General features: G+C 49.1%; 1 protein-coding gene across 8 annotated transcripts in view; it reads left to right on the top strand.

Moving 5' to 3' along the window:
- Window positions 1-21,341, top strand: part of TBC1D23 (TBC1 domain family member 23) — a 365,222-nt gene that overhangs the window by 163,501 nt on the left and 180,380 nt on the right. The gene's annotated exons all lie outside the window — the stretch shown is intronic.

Here is a 21,341-nt window from a genome sequence, read left to right as displayed (position 1 = left end):
GCTTGTAAGGGCTCTACCCTCTCCTGAGATGGCCGCCCTTAAGGATCCTGCTGATAGAAAGCAGGAGGGTATCCTAAAATGTATTTACACACATACTGGTGTTATACTGCGACCAGCAATCGCCTCAGCCTGGATGTGCAGTGCTGGGTTGGCGTGGTCGGATTCCCTGACTGAAAATATTGATACCCTTGATAGGGACAGTATATTTCTCTATCGTCCTAGTGGATGCTGGGGTTCCTGAAAGGACCATGGGGAATAGCGGCTCCGCAGGAGACAGGGCACAAAAAGTAAAGCTTTAGGATCAGGTGGTGTGCACTGGCTCCTCCCCCTATGACCCTCCTCCAAGCCTCAGTTAGATTTTTGTGCCCGGCCGAGAAGGGTGCAATCTAGGTGGCTCTCCTAAAGAGCTGCTTAGAAAAGTTTAGCTTAGGTTTTTTATTTTACAGTGAGTCCTGCTGGCAACAGGATCACTGCAACGAGGGACTTAGGGGAGAAGAAGTGAACTCACCTGCATGCAGGATGGATTGGCTTCTTTGGCTACTGGACATTAGCTCCAGAGGGACGATCACAGGTACAGCCTGGATGGTCACCGGAGCCTCGCCGCCGGCCCCCTTGCAGATGCTGAAACAAGAAGAAGGTCCAGAATCGGCGGCATGAAGACTCCTCAGTCTTCTTAAGGTAGCGCACAGCACTGCAGCTGTGCGCCATTTCCTCTCAGCACACTTCACACGGCAGTCACTGAGGGTGCAAGGCGCTGGGAGGGGGGCGCCCTGGGAGGCAATGAAAACCTATTTTTGGCTAAAAATACCTCACATATATCCTCCGGGGGCTATATGGAGATATTTAACCCCTGCCAGAATCCGTTAAGAGCGGGAGACGAGGCCGCCGAAAAAGGGGCGGGGCCTATCTCCTCCGCACACAGCGCCATTTTCCCTCACAGAAAGGCTGGAGGGAAGGCTCCCAGGCTCTACCCTGCACTGCACTACAGAAACAGGGTTAAAACAGAGAGGGGGGGCACTAATTTGGCGTTAGAAATATATAAAAAAGATGCTATAAGGGAAAACACTTATATAAGGTTGTCCCTATATAATTATAGCGTTTTTGGTGTGTGCTGGCAAACTCTCCCTCTGTCTCTCCAAAGGGCTAGTAGGTCCTGTCCTCTATCAGAGCATTCCCTGTGTGTGTGCTGTGTGTCGGTACGTGTGTGTCGACATGTATGAGGACGATGTTGGTGAGGAGGCGGAGAAATTGCCTGTAATGGTGATGTCACTCTCTAGGGAGTCGACACCGGAATGGATGGCTTATTTAGGGAATTACGTGATAATGTCAACACGCGGCAAGGTCGGTTGACGACATGAGACGGCCGACAAACAATTAGTACCGGTCCACGGTCGACACAGACACAGACAGGGACACTGAATCCAGTGTCGACGGTGAATAAACAAACGTATTCCTTATTAGGGCCACACGTTAAGGGCAATGAAGGAGGTGTTACATATTTCTGATACTACAAGTACCACAAAAGAGGGTATTATGTGGGATGTGAAAAAACTACCGTAGTTTTTCCTGAATCAGATAAATTAAATGAAGTGTGTGATGATGCGTGGGTTCCCCCCGATAGAAAATATGGGCGGTATACCCTTTCCCGCCAGAAGTTGGGGCGCGTTGGGAAACACCCCTTAGGGTGGATAAGGCGCTCACACGCTTATCAGAACAAGTGGCGGTACCGTCTATAGATAGGGCCGTCCTCAAGGAGCCAGCTGACAGGAGGCTGGAAAATATCATAAAAAGTATATACACACATACTGGTGTTATACTGCGACCAGCGATCGCCTCAGCCTGGATGTGCAGAGCTGGGGTGGCTTGGTCGGATTCCCTGACTAAAAATATTGATACCCTTGACAGGGACAGTATTTTATTGACTATAGAGAATTTAAAGGATGCATTTCTATATATGCGAGATGCACAGAGGGATATTTGCACTCTGGCATCAAGAGTAAGTGCGATGTCCATATCTGCCAGAAGATGTTTATGGACACGACAGTGGTCAGGTGATGCAGATTCCAAACGGCACAAAGGTGTATTGCCGTATAAAGGAAGAGGAGTTATTTGGGGTCGGTCCATCGGACCTGGTGGCCACGGCAACTGCTGGAAAATCCACCGTTTTTATCCTAAGTCACATCTCTGCAGAAAAAGACACCGTCTTTTCAGCTTCAGTCCTTTCGTCCCTATAAGAGTCATATCTGCCCAGGGATAGAGGAAAGGGAAGAAGACTGCAGCAGGCAGCCCATTCCCAGGAACAGAAGCGTTCCACCGCTTCTGACAAGCTCTCAGCAGGACGCTGAGACCGTACAGGACCCCTGGATCCTACAAGTAGTATCCCAGGGGTACAGATTGGAATGTCGAGACGTTTCCCCTGCGCAGGCTCCTGAAGTCTGCTTTACCAAGGTCTCCCTCCGACAAGGAGGCAGTATGGGAAACAATTCACGAGCTGTATTCCCAGCAGGTGATAATTAAATTACCCCTCCTACAACAAGAAAAGGGGTATTATTCCACACTATATTGTGGTACTGAAGCCAGAAGGCTAGGTGAGACCTATTCTAAATCTAAAAAAATTTGAACACTTACAAAGGTTCAAATCAAGATGGAGTCACTCAGAGCAGTGATAACGAACCGGGAAGAAGGGGACTATATGGTGTCCCGAGACATCAGGGATGCTTACCTCCATGTCCCAAATTTGCCCTTATCACTAAGGGTACCTCAGGTTCGTGGTACAGAACTGTCACTATCAGTTTCAGACGCTGCCGTTTGGATTGTCCACGGCACCCCGGGTCTTTACCAAGGTAATGGCCGAAATGATGGTTCTTCTTCGAAGAAAAGGCGTCTTAATTATCCCTTACTTGGACGATCTCCTGATAAGGGCAAAGTCCAGGGAACAGTTGGAGGTCGGAGTAGCACTATCTCGGATACTGTTACAACAGCAGGGGTGGATTCTAAATATTCCAAATTCGCAGCTGATCCCGACAACAAGTCTCCTGTGCTTAGGGATGATTCTGGACACAGTCCAGAAAAAGGTGTTTCTCCCGGAAGAGAAAGCCAGGGAGTTATCCGAGCTAGTCAGGAACCTCCTAAAATCAGTGCATCATTGCACAAGGGCCATGGTAAAAAAATTGTGACTTCCTTCGAAGCAATTCCAGTCGGCAGATTTCATGCAAGAACTTTTCAGTGGGATCTGCTGGACAAATGGTCCGGATCGCATCTTCAGATGCATCAGCGGATAACCCTATATCCAAGGACAAGGGTGTCTCTCCTGTGGTGGTTACAGAGTGCTCATCTTCTAGAGGGCCGCAGATTCGGCATTCAGTTTTGGATGTTGGTGACCACGGAGGCCAGCCCGAGAGGCTGGGGAGCAGTCACACAAGGAAAAAATTTCCAGGGAGTGTGATCAAGTCTGGAGACTTTTCTCCACATAAATATAGCTAAGGGTAAATTTATAATGCTCTACGCTTAGCAAGACCTCTGCTTCAAGGTCAGCCGGTATTGATCCAGTGGGATAAAACATCACGGCAGTCGCCCACGTAAATAGACAGGGCGGCACAAGAAGCAGGAGGGCAGTGGCAAAAACTGCAAGGACTTTTCGCTGGGCGGAAAATCATGTGATAGCACTGTCAGCAGTGTTTCATTCCGGGAATGGAAACTGGGAAGCAGACTTCCTCAGTAGGCACGACCTCCACCCGGCAGAGTGGGAACTTCATGGGGAAGTTTTCCACATGATTGTAAACCGTTGGGAATTACCAAAGGTGGACATGATGGCGTCCCGTCTGAACAAAAAACGGGTCAGGTATTGCGCCAGGTTAAGAGACCCTCAGGCAATAGCTGTGGACGTTCTGGTAACACCGTGGGTGTACCAGTCGGTGTATGTGTTCCATCCTCTGCTTTTCATACCTAAGGTACTGAGAATTATAAGACGTAGAGGAGTAAGAACTATACTCATGGCTCCGGATTGGCCAAGAAGGACTTGGTACCCGGAATTTCAAGAGATGCTCACAGAGGACTTATGGCCTCTGCCGCTAAGAAGGGACTTGTTTCAGCAAGTACCATGTCTGTTCCAAGACTTACCGCAGCTGCGTTTGACGGCATGGCGGTGGAACGCCGGATCCTAAGGGAAAAGGCATTCAGGAAGAGGTCATTCCTACCCTGGTCAAAGCCAGAAAGGAGGTGACCGCACAACATTATCACCACATGTGGCGAAAATATGTTGCGTGGTGTGAGGCCAGGAAGGCCCCACGAAGAAATTTCAACTCGGTCGATTCCTGCATTTCCTGCAAACAGGGGTGTCTATGGGCCTCAAATTGGGGTCCATTAAGGTTCAAATTTCGGCCCTGTCGATTTTTCTTCCAGAAAGAATTGGCTTCAGTTCCTGAAGTCCAGAAGTTTGTCAAGGGAGTATTGCATATACAACCCCCTTTTGTGCCTCCAGTGGCACTGTGGGATCTCAACGTAGTTCTGGGATTCCTCAAAACACATTGGTTTAAAACCAGTCAAATCTGTGGATTTGAAGCATCTCACATGAAAAGTGAACATGCTCTTGGACCTGGCCTGGACCAGGCGAGTGTAAAATTGGTGTTTTTTTTCTCAAAAAAGCCCATATCTGTTTGTCCATTCGGACAGGGCAGAGCTGCGGACTCGTCCCCAGTTCTCTCCCTAAGGTGGTGTCAGTGTTTCACCTGAACCAGCTTATTGTGGTGTCTTGCGCCTACTAGGGACTTGGAGGACTCCAAGTTGCTAGATGTGGTCAGGGCCCTGAAAATATAGGTTCCAGGACGGCTGGAGTCAGGAAAACTGACTTGCTGTTATCCTGTATGCACCCAACAAACTGGGTGCTCTTGCTTCTAAGCAGACTTTTGCTAGTTGGATGTGTAATACAATTCAGCTTGCACATTCTGTGGCAGGCCTGCCACAGCCAAAATATGTAAATGCCCATTCCACAAGGAAGGTGGGCTCATCTTGGGCGGCTGCCCGAGGGGTCTCGGCTTTACAACTTTGCCGAGCGGCTATTTAGTCAGGGGCAAACACGTTTGTAAAATCCTACAAATTTGATAACCTGGCTAAGGAGGACCTGGAGTTCTCTCATTCGGTGCTGCAGAGTCATCCGCACTCTCCCGCCCGTTTGGGAGCTTTGGTATAATCCCCATGGTCCTTTCAGGAACCCCAGCATCCACTAGGACGATAGAGAAAATAAGAATTTACTTACCGATAATTCTATTTCTCGGAGTCCGTAGTGGATGCTGGGCGCCCATCCCAAGTGCGGATTATCTGCAATACTTGTACATAGTTACAAAAATCGGGTTATTATTGTTGTGAGCCATCTTTCAGAGGCTCCGCTGTTATCATACTGTTAACTGGGTTCAGATCACAGGTTGTACAGTGTGATTGGTGTGGCTGGTATGAGTCTTACCCGGGATTCATAAATCCTTCCTTATTGTGTACGCTCGTCCGGGCACAGTATCCTAACTGAGGCTTGGAGGAGGGTCATAGGGGGAGGAGCCAGTGCACACCACCTGATCCTAAAGCTTTACTTTTTGTGCCCTGTCTCCTGCGGAGCCGCTATTCCCCATGGTCCTTTCAGGAACCCCAGCATCCACTACGGACTCCGAGAAATAGAATTATCGGTAAGTAAATTCTTATTTTTTGCCTATAGAGCATTTAAAAGATGCATTTCTATATATGCGTGATGCACAGCGGAATATTTGCCGACTGGCATCAAGTCTAAGTGCGTTGTCCATTTCTACCAGTAGAGGGTTATGGACACGACAGTGGTCAGGTGATGCGGATTTCAAACGGCATTTGGAAGTATTGCCTTTTCTCTAACGTCCTAAGTGGATGCTGGGGACTCCGTCAGGACCATGGGGTTTTGCGGCTCCGCAGGAGACCGGGCACAATAATAAAAGCTTTAGGATCAGGTGGTGTGCACTGGCTCCTCCCCCTATGACCCTCCTCCAAGCCTCAGTTAGATCTTTGTGCCCGGCCGAGAAGGGTGCAATCTAGGTGGCTCTCCTGAGCTGCTTAGAATAAAAGTTTAAGTTAGGTTTTTTATTTTCAGTGAGTCCTGCTGGCAACAGGCTCACTGCTACGAGGGACTTAGGGGAGAGAAGTAAACTCACCTGCGTGCAGGATGGATTTGCTTCTTAGGCTACTGGACACCATTAGCTCCAGAGGGAGTTGGAACACAGGTCTCACCCTGGGGTTCGTCCCGAAGCCGTGCCGCCGACCCCCCTTGCAGATGCCGAAGTTGAAGAGGTCCAGAGGTCCGGAAACAGGCGGCAGAAGACTTTCAGTCTTCATAAGGTAGCGCACAGCACTGCAGCTGTGCGCCATTGTTGTCAGCACACTTCATACCAGCGGTCACTGAGGGTGCAGGGCGCTGGGGGGGGCGCCCTGGGCAGCTATGTATTATACCTTTTTTATGGCTAAAATACATCACATATAGCCCTTGAGGCTATATGGATGTATTTAACCCCTGCCAGATCTCACAAACTCCGGGAGAAGAGCCCGCCGTTTTAGGGGGCGGGGCCTATTCTCCTCAGCACACGGCGCCATTTTCCTGCTCAGCTCTGCTGTGAGGAAGGCTCCCAGGCTCTCCCCTGCACTGCACTACAGAAACAGGGTTAAAACAGAGAGGGGGGGCACTTATTTGGCGATATGATTACATATGTGAAAATGCTATAAGGGAAAACACTTGTATAAGGGGTTGTCCCTGTATAATTATAGCGTTTTTGGTGTGTGCTGGCAAACTCTCCCTCTGTCTCCCCAAAGGGCTAGTGGGGTCCTGTCCTCTATCAGAGCATTCCCTGTGTGTGTGCTGTGTGTCGGTACGTGTGTGTCGACATGTAGGAGGACGATGTTGGTGAGGAGGCGGAGCAAATTGCCTGTATTGGTGATGTCACTCTCTAGGGAGTCGACACCGGAATGGATGGCTTATTTAGGAATTACGTGATAATGTCAACACGATGCAAGGTCGGTTGACGACATGAGACGGCCGGCAAACAAATTAGTACCTGTCCAGGCGTCTCAGACACCGTCAGGGGCTTGTAAAAACGCCCATTTACCTCAGTTGGTCGACACAGACACGGACACTGACTTCAGTGTCGACGGTGAAGAAACAAACGTATTTTCCTTTAGGGCCACACGTTACATGTTAAGGGCAATGAAGGAGGTGTTACATAATTCTGATACTACAAGTACCACAAATAAGGGTATTATGTAGGGTGGGAATAATCTACTTGTAGTTTTTCCTGAATCAGATAAATTAAAGTGTGTGATGATACGTGGGTTTCCTCCGATAGAAAATTATTGGAGGTATACCTTTTCCCGCCAGAAGTGGGGGCGAGTTGGGAAACACACCTTAGGGTGGATAAGGCGCTCACACGCTTATAAAAACAAGTGGCGTTACCGTCTCCAGATACGGCCGCCCTCAAAGAGCCAGCTGATAGGAAGCTGAAAAATATCCTAAAAAGTATATACACACATACTGGTGTTATACTACGACCAGCAATCGCCTCAGCCTGGATGTGCAGCGCTGGGGGGGCTTGGTCGGATTTCCTGACTGAAAATATTGATACCCTTGACAGGAACAATATTTTATTGACTATAGAGCATTTTAAGGATGCATTTCTATATATGCGAGATGCGCAGAGGGATATTTGCATTCTGGCATCAAGAGTAGATGTGATGTCCATATCTGCCAGACGATGTTTATAGACACGACAGTGGTCAGGTGATGCAGATTCCAGACGGCATATGGAAATATTGCCGTATAAAGGGGCGGTCCATCGGACCTGGTGGCCATGGCAACAGCTGGAAAATCCACTTTTGTTACCCCAAGTCACATCTCAGCAGAAAAGGACACAGTCTTTTCAGTCTCAGTCCTTTCGTACCCATAAAGGCAGGCGGGCAAAAGGCCAGTCATATCTGCCCAGGGTTAGAGGAAAGGGAAGAAGACTGCAGCAGGCAGCCCATTCCCAGGAACAGAAGTCCTCCACAGCTTCTGCCAAGTCCGCAGCATGACGCTGGGGCCATACAAGCGGACTCAGGTGCGGTGGGGGGTCATCTCAAGAGTTTCAGCACGCAGTGGGCTCACTCGCAAGTGGACTCCTGGATCCTACACGTAGTATCCCAGGTGTACATTGGAAATTCGAGACGTCTTCCCCTCACAAGTTCCTGAAATCTGCTTTACCAACGTCTCCCTCCGACAGGGAGGCAGTATTGGAAAAAAATTCACAGGCTGTATTCCCAGCAGGTGATAATCAAAGTACCCCTCCTACAACAAGGGAAGGGGTATTATTCCACACTATATTGTGGTACTGAAGCCAAACGGCTCGGTGAGATCTAAAAGATTTGAACAATTACATACAAGGGTTCAAATCAAGATGGAGTCACTCAGAGCAGTGATAGAGAACCAGGACGATATGGTGTCACTGGATGGGACACTTACCTACATGTCCAAATTTTGCCCTTCTCACCAAGGGTATCTCAGGTTCGTGGTACAGAACTGTCACTATCGGTTCAGACGCTGCCGTTTGGATTGCCCACGGCACCCCGGGTCTTTACCATGGTAATGGCCGAAATGATGATTCTTCCTAAAAGAAATATGGACGCTTTCCTGATAAGGGCAAGGTCCAGAGAACAGTTGGAGGTCGGAGTAGCACTATCTCAAGTAGTTCTATGACAGCACGAGTGGATTCTAAATATTCCAAAATCGCAGCTTTTTCCGACGACACGTCTAATGTTCCTAGGAATGATTCTGGACACAGTCCAGAAAAGGATGTTTTCTCCCGGAGAAGAAGACCAGGGAGTTATCCGAGCTAGTCAGGAACCTCCTAAAACCAGGAAAAGTATCAGTGCATCATTGCACAAGGGTCCTGTGAAAAATGGTGGTTTCTTACAAAGCGATCCCATTCGGTAGATTTCACGCAAGAACCTTTCAGTGGAATCTGCTGGGAAAATGGTCCGGATCGCATCTTCAGATGCATCAGCGGACAACCCTGTCTCCAAGGACAAGGGTGTTTTCTTCTGCGGTGGCTGCAGAGTGCTCATCTATGAAAGGGCCGCAGATTCGACATTCAGGACTGGGTCCTGGTGACCACGGATGCCAGCCTGAGTGGCTGGGGAGCAGTCACACAAGGAAAAAATTTCCAGGGAGTGTGATCAAGTCTGGAGACTTCTCTCCACATAAATATACTGGAGCTGAGGGCAATTTACAAGGCTCTAAGCTTAGCAAGACCTCTGCTTCAAGGTCAGCCGGTATTGATCCAGTGGGACAACATCACGGCAGTCGCCCACGTAAAGAGACAGGGCGGCACATGAAGCAGGAGGGAAATGGCAGAAACTGCAAGGATTCTTCGCTGGGCGAAAAATCATGTGATAACACTCTCAGCAGTGTTAATTCCGGGAGTGGAAAACTGGGAAGCAAACTTCCTCAGCAGGCATAACCTCCACCCGGGAGAGTGGGGACTTCAGCGGGAAGTCTTCCACATGATTGTAAACCGTTGGGAAAAACCAAAGGTGGACATGATGGCGTCCTGCCTGAAAAAAAAAAAAAAAACTAGACAAATATTGCGCCAGGTCAAGGGACCCTCAGGCAATAGCGGTGGACGCTCTGGTAACACTGTGGGTGTACCAGTCAGGGTATGTGTTCCCTCCTATGCATCTCATACCAAAAGTACTGAGAATCATAAGAAGGAGATGAGTAAGAACGATACTCGTGATTCCGGATGGGTCAAGAAGGACTTGGTACCCGGAACTTCAAGAGATGCTCACGGAAGAACCGTGGCCTCTACCTTTAAGAAAGGACCTGCTCCAGCAGGGGCCTTGTCTGTTCCAAGACTTACCGCGGCTGCGTTTGACGGCATGGCAGTTGAACGCCGGATCCTGAAAGGGCATTCCAGATGAAGTCATCCCTACCCTGGTCGAAGCCAGGAAGGATGTAACCGCAAGACATTTTCACCGCATTTGGCGAAAATATGTTGCGTGGTGTGAGGCCAAGAAGGTCCCTACAGAGGAATTCCAACTGGGTCGTTTCCTACATTTCCTGAAATCAGGACTGTCTATGGGCCTAAAATTAGGGTCCATTAAGGTTCAAAATTCGACCCTGTCAAATTTCTTCCAGAAAGAACTGGCTTCAGTGCCTGAAGTTCAGACGTTTGTAAAAGGGGTACTGCATATACAGCCTCCTTTTGTGCCCCCAGTGGCACCTTGGGATCTCAATGTTGTTTTGAGTTTCCTAAAGTCACATTGGTGATCCACTCACCACTGTGGAATTAAAATATTTCACATGGAAGGTGAAGATTCTATTAGCCCTGGCTTCAGCCAGGCGTGTGTCAGAATGGGCGGTTTTATCATATAAAAGCCCTTACTTAATTTTTCATTCTGACAGGGCAGAATTGAGGACTCGTCAGGGCCCTGAAAATATATGTTTCCAGGACGACTGGAGTCAGAAAATCTGACTCGCTGTTTAGCCTGTATGCACCCAACAAGATGGGTGTTCCTGCTTCTAAGCAGACGATTGCTCGCTGGATTTGTGGTACAATTCAGCTTGCACATTCTGTGGCAGGCTTGCCACAGCCAAAATCAGTAAAAGCCCATTCCACAAGGAAGTGGGCTCATCTTGGGCGGCTGCCCGAGGGGTCTCGGCTTTACAACTTTGCCGAGCTGCTACTTGGTCAGGGGCACACCCTGACGGAGGAGGACCTGGAGTTCTCTCATTCGGTGCTGCAGAGTCATCCGCACTCTCCCGCCCGTTTGGGAGCTTTGGTATAATCCCCATGGTCCTGACGGAGTCCCCAGCATCCACTTAGGACGTTAGAGAAAATAAGAGTTTACTTACCGATAATTCTATTTCTCGTAGTCCGTAGTGGATGCTGGGCGCCCATCCCAAGTGCGGATTGTCTGCAATACTTGTACATAGTTATTGTTACAAAAATCGGGTTATTCTTGTTGTGAGCCATCTTTTCAGAGGCTCCTTCGTTGTTATCATACTGTTAACTGGGTTCAGATCACAGGTTGTACGGTGTGATTGGTGTGGCTGGTATGAGTCTTACCCGGGATTCAATATCCTTCCTTATTATGCACGCTCGTCCGGGCACAGTTTCCTAACTGAGGCTTGGAGGAGGGTCATAGGGGGAGGAGCCAGTGCACACCACCTGATCCTAAAGCTTTTATTATTGTGCCCTGTCTCCTGCGGAGCCGCAAAACCCCATGGTCCTGACGGAGTCCCCAGCATCCACTACAGACTACGAGAAATAGAATTATCGGTAAGTAAATTCTTATTATTAAGGGGAGGAGTTATTTGGGGTCGGTCTTTCAGACCTGGTGGCCACGGCAACAGCTGGGAAATCCACGTTTGTACCCCAGGTCGCCTCTCAACATGAGAAGACGCCGTATTATCAGGCGCAGTCTTTTCGTGGACAAGCGGGCAAAAGGTTCCTCATTTCTGTCCCGTGACAGAGGGAGAGGAAAAAGGCTGCAGAAATCAGCCAGTTCCCAGGAACAGAAACCCTCTCCCGCCTCTGCCAAGCCCTCAGTATGACGCTGGGGCTTTACAAGCAGAATCAGGCAAGGTGGGGGGCCCGTCTCAATGAATTTCAGCGCGCAGTGGGCTCACTCGCAAGTAGACCCCTGGATCCTTCAGGTGATATCTCAGGGGTACAAATTGGAATTCGAGACGTCTCCCCCTCGCCGTTTCCTAAAGTCGGCTTTACCGATGTCTCCTTCTGACAGGGAGACAGTTTTGGAAGCCATTCACAAGCTGTATTCCCAGCAGGTGATAATCAAGGTACCCCTCCTGCAACAGGGAACGGGGTATTATTCCACACTGTTGTGGTACCGAAGCCGGACGGCTCGGTGAGACCGATTCTAAATCTAAAATCTTTGAACACTTACATATAGAGGTTCAAATTCAAGATTGAGTCACTCAGAGCAGTGATTGCGAACCTGGAAGAAGGGGACTACATGATGTCTCGGGACATCAAGGATGCTTACCTTCATGTCCACATTTACCCTTCTCACCAAGGGTACCTCAGGTTTATGGTACAGAACTGTCACTATCAGTTCAGACGCTGCCGTATGGATGGTCCACGGCACCCCGGGTCTTTACCAAGGTAATGGCCGAAATGATGATATTCCTTCGAAGGAAGGGAATTTTAGTTATCCCTTACTTGGACGATTCCCTGATAAGGGTAAGATCCAGGGAACAGTTGGAGGTCGGTGTAGCACTATCTCAGGTAGTGTTGCGGCAGCACGATTGGATTCTCAATATTCCAAATCGCAGCTGGTTCCGACGACTCGTCTTCTGTTCCTAGGGATGATCCTGGACACAGTCCAGAAAAAGGTGTTTCTCCCGGAGGAGAAAGCCAGGGAGTTATCCGAGCTAGTCAGGAACCTCCTAAAACCGAGCCAAGTCTCAGTGCATCAATGCACAAGGGTTCTGGGTAAAATGGTGGCTTCCTACGAAGCAATCCCATTCGGCAGATTCCACGCAAGAACTTTCCAGTGGGACCTGCTGGACAAATGGTCCGAGTCGCATCTTCAGATGCATCAGCGGATAACCCTGTCACCAAGAACAAGGGTGTCCCTCCTGTGTTGGTTGCAGAGTGCTCATCTTCTAGAGGGCCGCAGATTCGGCATTCAGGACTGGGTCCTGGTGACCACGGATGACAGCCTGCGAGGCTGGGGAGCAGTCACACAGGGAAGGAATTTCCAGGGCTTATGGTCAAGCCTGGAGACATCACTTCACATAAATATCCTGAAGCTAAGGGCCATTTACAATGCTCTAAGCTCAGCAAGACCTCTGCTTCAAGGTCAGCCGGTGTTGATCCAGTCGGACAACATCACGGCAGTCACCCACGTAAACAGACAGGGTGGCACAAGAAGCAGGAGGGCAATGGCAGAAGCTGCAAGGATTCTTCGCTGGGCGGAAAATCATGTGATAGCACTGTCAGCAATTCCGGGAGTGGACAACTGGGAAGCAGACTTCCTCAGCAGACACGACCTCCACCCGGGAGAGTGGGGACTTCACCCAGAAGTCTTCCACATGATTATAAACCGTTGGGAAAAACTCGACAGGTATTGCGCCAGGTCAAGGGACCCTCAGGCAATAGCTGTAGACGCTCTGGTAACACCGTGGGTGTACCAGTCAGTGTATGTGTTCCCTCATCTGCCTCTCATACCCAAGGTACTGAGATTGATAAGATGGAGAGGAGTAAGCACTATATTCGTGGCTCCGGATTGGCCAAGAAGGACTTGGTAACCGGAACTTCAAGAGATGCTCACGGAGGATCCGTGGCCTCTACCTCTAAGAAGGGACCTGCTCCAGCAAGGACCCTGTCTGTTCCAAGACTTACCGCGGCTGCGTTTGACGGCATGGCGGTTGAACGCCGGATCCTGAAGGAAAAAAGGCATTCCGGATGAAGTCATCCCTATCCTGATCAAAGCCAGGAAGGATGTAACCGCAAAACATTATCACCGCATTTGTCGAAAATATGTTGCGTGGTGCGAGGCCAGTAAGGCCCGACGGAGGAAATTCAACTGGGTCGATTCCTACATTTCCTGCAAACAGGAGTGTCTATGGGCCTGAAATTGGGGTCCATTAAGGTTCAAATTTCGGCCCTGTCAATTTTCTTCCAAAAAGAACTAGCTTCAGTCCCTGAAGTTCAGACGTTGTAAAAGGGGTACTGCATATACAGCCTCCTTTTGTGCCTCCAGTGGCACCTTGGGATCTCAATGTAGTTTTTGGGTTCCAAAAGTCACATTGGTTTGAACCACTTAAATCTGTGGAGTTAAAATATCTCACATGGAAAGTGGTCATGCTGTTGGCCCTGGCCTGGGCCAGGCGCGTGTCAGAATTGGCGGCTTTATCCTGTAAAAGCCCTTATCTGATTTTCCATTCGGACAGGGCAGAATTGAGGACTCGTCCTCAGTTTCTCCCTAAGGTGGTTTCAGCGTTTCACCTGAACCAACCTATTGTGGTGCCTGCGGCTACTAGGGACTTGGAGGACTCCAAGTTGCTAGACGTTGTCAGGGCCCTGAAAATATATGTTTCCAGGACGGCTGGAGTCAGAAAATCTGACTCGCTGTTTATCCTGTATGCACCCAACAAGCTGGGTGCTCCTGCTTCTAAGCAGACTATTGCTCGTTGGATTTGTAGTACAATTCAGCTTGCACATTCTGTGGCAGGCCTGCCACAGCCAAAAATCTGTAAATGCCCACTCCACAAGGAAGATGGGCTCATCTTGGGCGGCTGGCCGAGGGGTCTCGGCTTTACAACTTTGCCGAGCAGCTACTTGGTCAGGGGCAAACACGTTTGCTAAATTCTACAAATTTGATACCCTGGCTGAGGAGGACCTGGAGTTCTCTCATTCGGTGCTGCAGAGTCATCCGCACTCTCCCGCCCGTTTGGGAGCTTTGGTATAATCCCCATGGTCCTTACGGAGTCCCCAGCATCCACTTAGGACGTTAGAGAAAATAAGAATTTACTTACCGATAATTCTATTTCTCGTAGTCCGTAGTGGATGCTGGGCGCCCATCCCAAGTGCGGATTGTCTGCAATACTGGTACATAGTTATTGTTACCAAAAAATCGGGTTATTGCTGTAGTGAGCCATCTTTTCTAGAGGCTCCTCTGTTATCATGCTGTTAACTGGGTTTAGATCACGAGTTGTACGGTGTGATTGGTGTGGCTGGTATGAGTCTTACCCGGGATTCAAAATCCTTCCTTATTGTGTACGCTCGTCCGGGCACAGTATCCTAACTGAGGCTTGGAGGAGGGTCATAGGGGGAGGAGCCAGTGCACACCAGGTAGTTCTAAAGCTTTACTTTTGTGCCCAGTCTCCTGCGGAGCCGCTATTCCCCATGGTCCTTACGGAGTCCCCAGTATCCACTACGGACTACGAGAAATAGAATTATCGGTAAGTAAATTCTTATTTCTCTATCGTCCTAGTGGATGCTGGGGTTCCTGAAAGGACCATGGGGAATAGCGGCTCCGCAGGAGACAGGGCACAAAAAGTAAAGCTTTACGATCAGGTGGTGTGTACTGGCTCCTCCCCCTATGACCCTCCTCCAAGCCTCAGTTAGATTTTTGTGCCCGGCCGAGAAGGGTGCAATCTAGGTGGCTCTCCTAAAGAGCTGCTTAGAAAAGTTTAGCTTAGGTTTTTTATTTTACAGTGAGTCCTGCTGGCAACAGGATCACTGCAACGAGGGACTTAGGGGAGAAGAAGTGAACTCACCTGCGTGCAGGATGGATTGGCTTCTTGGCTACTGGACATCAGCTCCAGAGGGACGATCACAGGTACAGCCTGGATGGTCACCGGAGCCTTGCCGCCGGCCCCCTTGCAGATGCTGAAGTAAGAAGAGGTCCAGAATCGGCGGCAGAAGACTCCTCAGTCTTCTAAAGGTAGCGCACAGCACTGCAGCTGTGCGCCATTTTCCTCTCAGCACACTTCACACGGCAATCACTGAGGGTGCAGGGCGCTGGGAGGGGGGCGCCCTGGGAGGCAAATGAAAACCTATTTTGGCTAAAAATACCTCACATATAGCCTCCGGAGGCTATATGGAGATATTTAACCCCTGCCAGAATCCGTTAAGAGCGGGAGACGAGGCCGCCGAAAAAGGGGCGGGGCCTATCTCCTCAGCACACAGCGCCATTTTCCCTCACAGAAAGGCTGGATGGAAGGCTCCCAGGCTCTCCCCTGCACTGCACTACAGAAACAGGGTTAAAACAGAGAGGGGGGGCACTAATTTGGCGTTAGAAATATATAAAAAAGATGCTATAAGGGAAAACACTTATATAAGGTTGTCCCTATATAATTATAGCGTTTTTGGTGTGTGCTGGCAAACTCTCCCTCTGTCTCTCCAAAGGGCTAGTGGGTCCTGTCCTCTATCAGAGCATTCCCTGTGTGTGTGCTGTGTGTCGGTACGTGTGTGTCGACATGTATGAGGACGATGTTGGTGAGGAGGCGGAGCAATTGCCTGTATTGGTGATGTCACTCTCTAGGGAGTCGACACCGGAATGGATGGCTTATTTAGGGAATTACGTGATAATGTCAACACGCTGCAAGGTCGGTTGACGACATGAGACGGCCGACAAACAATTAGTACCGGTCCAGACGTCTCAAAAACACCGTCAGGGGTTTTAAAACGCCCGTTTACTTTAGTCGGTCGACACAGACACAGACAGGGACACTGAATCCAGTGTCGACGGTGAATAAACAAACGTATTCCTTATTAGGGCCACACGTTAAGGGCAATGAAGGAGGTGTTACATATTTCTGATACTACAAGTACCACAAAAGAGGGTATTATGTGGGATGTGAAAAAACTACCGTAGTTTTTCCTGAATCAGATAAATTAAATAAAGTGTGTGATGATGCGTGGGTTCCCCCCGATAGAAAATTAGGGGCGGTATACCCTTTCCCGCCAGAAGTTAGGGCGCGTTGGGAAACACCCCTTAGGGTGGCTAAGGCGCTCACACGCTTATCAAAACAAGTGGCGGTACCGTCTATAGATAGGGCCGTCCTCAAGGACCAGCTGACAGGAGGCTGGAAAATATCATAAAAAGTATATACACACATACTGGTGTTATACTGCGACCAGCGATCGCCTCAGCCTGGATGTGCTGCAGAGCTGGGGTGGCTTGGTCGGATTCCCTGACTAAAAATATTGATACCCTTGACAGGGACAGTATTTTATTGACTATAGAGCATTTAAAGGATGCATTTCTATATATGCGAGATGCACAGAGGGATATTTGCACTCTGGCATCAAGAGTAAATGCGATGTCCATATCTGCCAGAAGATGTTATGGACACGACAGTGGTCAGGTGATGCAGATTCCAAACGGCACAAAGGTGTATTGCCGTATAAAGGAAGAGGAGTTATTTGGGGTCGGTCCATCGGACCTGGTGGCCACGGCAACTGCTGGAAAATCCACCGTTTTTACCCTAAGTCACATCTCTGCAGAAAAAGACACCGTCTTTTCAACCTCAGTCCTTTCGTCCCTATAAGATCATATCTGCCCAGGGATAGAGGAAAGGGAAGAAGACTGCAGCAGGCAGCCCATTCCCAGGAACAGAAGCGTTCCACCGCTTCTGACAAGTTCTCAGCATGGCGCCGAGACCGTACAGGACCCCTGGATCCTACAAGTAGTATCCCAGGGGTACAGATTGGAATGTCGAGACGTTTCCCCTTCGCAGGCTCCTGAAGTCTGCTTTACCAAGGTCTCCCTCCGACAAGGAGGCAGTATGGGAAAAAATTCACAAGCTGTATTCCCAGCAGGTGATAATTAAATTACCTCTCCTACTACAAGAAAAGGGGTATTATTCCACACTATATTGTGGTACTGAAGCCAGAAGGCTAGGTGAGACTTATTCTAAAAAATTTTTGAACACTTACAAAGGTTCAAATCAAGATGGAGTCACTCAGAGCAGTGATAACGAACCAGGAAGAAGGGGACTATATAGTGTCCCGGGACATCAGGGATGCTTACCTCTATGTCCCAAATTTGCCCTTCTCACTAAGGGTACCTCAGGTTCGTGGTGCAGAACTGTCACTATCAGTTTCAGACGCTGCCGTTTGGATTGTCCACGGCACCCCGGGTCTTTACCAAGGTAATGGCCGAAATGATGATTCTTCTTCGAAGAAAAGGCGTCTTAATTATCCCTTACTTGGACGATCTCCTGATAAGGGCATAGTCCAGGGAACAGTTGGAGGTCGGAGTAGCACTATCTCGGATACTGCTACAACAGCACGGGTGGATTCTAAATATTCCAAAATCGCAGCTGATCCCGACGACACGTCTGCTGTGCCTAGGGATGATTCTGGACACAGTCCAGAAAAAGGTGTTTCTCCCGGAAGAGAAAGCCAGGGAGTTATCCGAGCTAGTCGGGAACCTCCTAAAAACAGTGCATCATTGCACAAGGGTCCTGGTAAAAATGGTGGCTTCCTACGAAGCAATTCCATTCGGCAGATTTCACGCAAGAACTTTTCAGTGGGATCTGCTGGACAAATGGTCCGGATCGCATCTTCAGATGCATCAGCGGATAACCCTATATCCAAGGACAAGGGTGTCTCTCCTGTGGTGGTTATAGAGTGCTCATCTTCTAGAGGGCCGCAGATTCGGCATTCAGGATTGGATGCTGGTGACCACGGAGCCCAGCCCGAGAGGCTGGGGAGCAGTCACACAAGGAAAAAATTTCCAGGGAGTGTGATCAAGTCTGGAGACTTTTCTCCACATAAATATACTGGAGCTAAGGGTAAATTTATAATGCTCTAAGCTTAGCAAGACCTCTGCTTCAAGGTCAGCCGGTATTGATCCAGTGGGAAAAACATCACGGCAGTCGCCCACGTAAACAGACAGGGCGACACAAGAAGCAGGAGGGCAATGGCAAAAACTGCAAGGACTTTTCGCTGGGCGGAAAATCATGTGATAGCACTGTCAGCAGTGTTTCATCCCGGGAATGGAAACTGGGAAGCAGACTTCCTCAGCAGGCACGACCTCCACCCGGGAGAGTGGAAACTTCATCGGGAAGTTTTTTCCACATGATTGTAAACCGTTGGGAAATACCAAAGGTGGACATGATGGCGTCCCGTCTGAACAAAAAACGGGACAGGTATTGCGCCGGGTCAAGAGACCCTCAGGCAATAGCTGTGGACGTTCTGGTAACACCGTGGGTGTACCAGTCGGTGTATGTGTTCCCTCCTCTGCTTCTCATACCTAAGGTACTGAGAATTATAAGACGTAGAGGAGTAAGAACTATACTCATGGCTCCGGATTGGCCAAGAAGGACTTGGTACCCGGAACTTCAAGAGATGCTTACAGAGGTCTTATGGCCTCTGCTGCTAAGAAGGGATTTGCTTCAGCAAGTACCATGTCTGTTCCAAGACTTACCGCAGCTGCGTTTGTCGGCATGGCGGTGGAACGCCGGATCCTAAGGGAAAAAGGCATTCCGGAAGAGGTCATTCCTACCCTGGTCAAAGCCAGAAAGGAGGTGACCGCACAACATTATCACCACATGTGGCGAAAATATGTTGCGTGGTGTGAGGCCAGGATGGCCCCACAAAGAAATTTCAACTCGGTCGTTTCCTGCATTTCCTGCAAACAGGAGTGTCTATGGGCCGCAAATTGGGGTCCATTAAGGTTCAAATTTCGGCCCTGTCGATTTTCTTCCAGAAAGAATTGGCTTCAGTTCCTGAAGTCCAGAAGTTTGTCAAGGGAGTATTGCATATACAACCCCCTTTTGTGCCTCCAGTGGCACTGTGGGATCTCAACGTAGTTCTGGGATTCCTCAAATCACATTGGTTTAAAACCAGTCAAATCTGTGGATTTGAAGCATCTCACATGAAAAGTGACCATGCTCTTGGCCCTGGCCTGGACCAGGCGAGTGTCAAATTGGTGGTTTTTTCTCAAAAAAGCCCATATCTGTTTGTCCATTCGGACAGGGCAGAGCTGCGGACTCGTCCCCAGTTCTCTCCCTAAGGTGGTGTCAGTGTTTCACCTGAACCAGCTTATTGTGGTGCCTTGCACCTACTAGGGACTTGGAGGACTCCAAGTTGCTAGATGTTGTCAGGGCCCTGAAAATATGTTCCAGGACGGCTGGAGTCAGGAAAACTGACTTGCTGTTATCCTGTATGCACCCAACAAACTGGGTGCTCTTGCTTCTAAGCAGACTATTGCTAGTTGGATGTGTAATACAATTCAGCTTGCACATTCTGTGGCAGGCCTGCCACAGCCAAAATATGTAAATGCCCATTCCACAAGGAAGGTGGGCTCATCTTGGGCGGCTGCCCGAGGGGTCTCGGCTTTACAACTTTGCCGAGCGGTTATTTAGTCAGGGGCAAACACGTTTGTAAAATCCTACAAATTTGATACCCTGGCTAAGGAGGACCTGGAGTTCTCTCATTCGGTGCTGCAGAGTCATCCGCACTCTCCCGCCCGTTTGGGAGCTTTGGTATTATCCCCATGGTCCTTTCAGGAACCCCAGCATCCACTAGGACGATAGAGAAAATAAGAATTTACTTACCGATAATTCTATTTCTCGGAGTCCGTAGTGGATGCTGGGCGCCCATCCCAAGTGCGGATTGTCTGCAATACTTGTACATAGTTACAAAAATCGGGTTATTATTGTTGTGAGCCATCTTTTCAGAGGCTCCGCTGTTATCATACTGTTAACTGGGTTCAGATCACAGGTTGTACAGTGTGATTGGTGTGGCTGGTATGAGTCTTACCCGGGATTCAAAATCCTTCCTTATTGTGTACGCTCGTCCGGGCACAGTACCTAACTGAGGCTTGGAGGAGGGTCATAGGGGGAGGAGCCAGTACACACCACCTGATCGTAAAGCTTTACTTTTTGTGCCCTGTCTCCTGCGGAGCCGCTATTCCCCATGGTCCTTTCAGGAACCCCAGCATCCACTACGGACTCCGAGAAATAGAATTATCGGTAAGTAAATTCTTATTTTTTTCTGAAAACTGTGCTTAGTACATGAAAACATGTTATCTGCTACAGAATGTGAAAGAAATCGGCACAATTAGACTAATAGAATTTCTCCCCTTGTTGTATGTGATCTGACTTATAAGACAAGGTGGATAAACTAATTGCTGTATTAACTGGGTGGTCTTCAGGTTGCCGACTGTCGGGATCCCGGCGCACAGTATACCGGCGACGGAATCCCGACAGCCGGCATACCAACAGATATTCTCCCTCGTGGGGGTCCACGACCCCCCTGGAGGGAGAATAAATAGCGTGGCGCGCGTAACACCGTGCCCGTGGCAAGCGCAGCGAGCCCGCAAGGGGCTCATTTGCGCTCGCCACGCTGTCGGTATGCCGGCGGTCGGGCTCCCGGCGCCGGTATGCTGGCCGCCGGCATATCATACTACACCCTATTAACTCATTTGTCTATTTTGTTATCCTTGTCAGCAACCTGGGTTGTTAATACATTTTATTCTATTGTATGTTAGACATATTCATTGGTTAAATTATTTTTAAATACTCTGATTTAATAAGCATGCAAATGTATTTACTTGCCCATAACCAAGAGATGGGGGGAGATGTATTAAGCCAGTAAAAGAGTGGAGGTTACTGTAGGGCACACCTCCACTTTACTCTTGTAGAAGGCTTAATACATCTCTGACAGAGGGTGGTATCCAATTACCTGTGGTCTTTGACCACGGGTAATTGCATTGCTTGGGGCTATCCTATTAGCCTTGTAAGTCGGCATGAGCCGCGGCTTATTGGGGATTTTGTTTCACCGGCCTGAATATAATTCATGATGAGCACCGGCTTTTTGGAGCTG

This window comes from Pseudophryne corroboree, chromosome 2 (assembly GCF_028390025.1).
Source record: "Pseudophryne corroboree isolate aPseCor3 chromosome 2, aPseCor3.hap2, whole genome shotgun sequence".
Classification (NCBI taxonomy): domain Eukaryota; kingdom Metazoa; phylum Chordata; class Amphibia; order Anura; family Myobatrachidae; genus Pseudophryne; species Pseudophryne corroboree.
The sequence above is the reverse complement of the archived record's forward strand: the minus strand, read 5'-3'. Positions and strand labels throughout refer to the sequence as shown.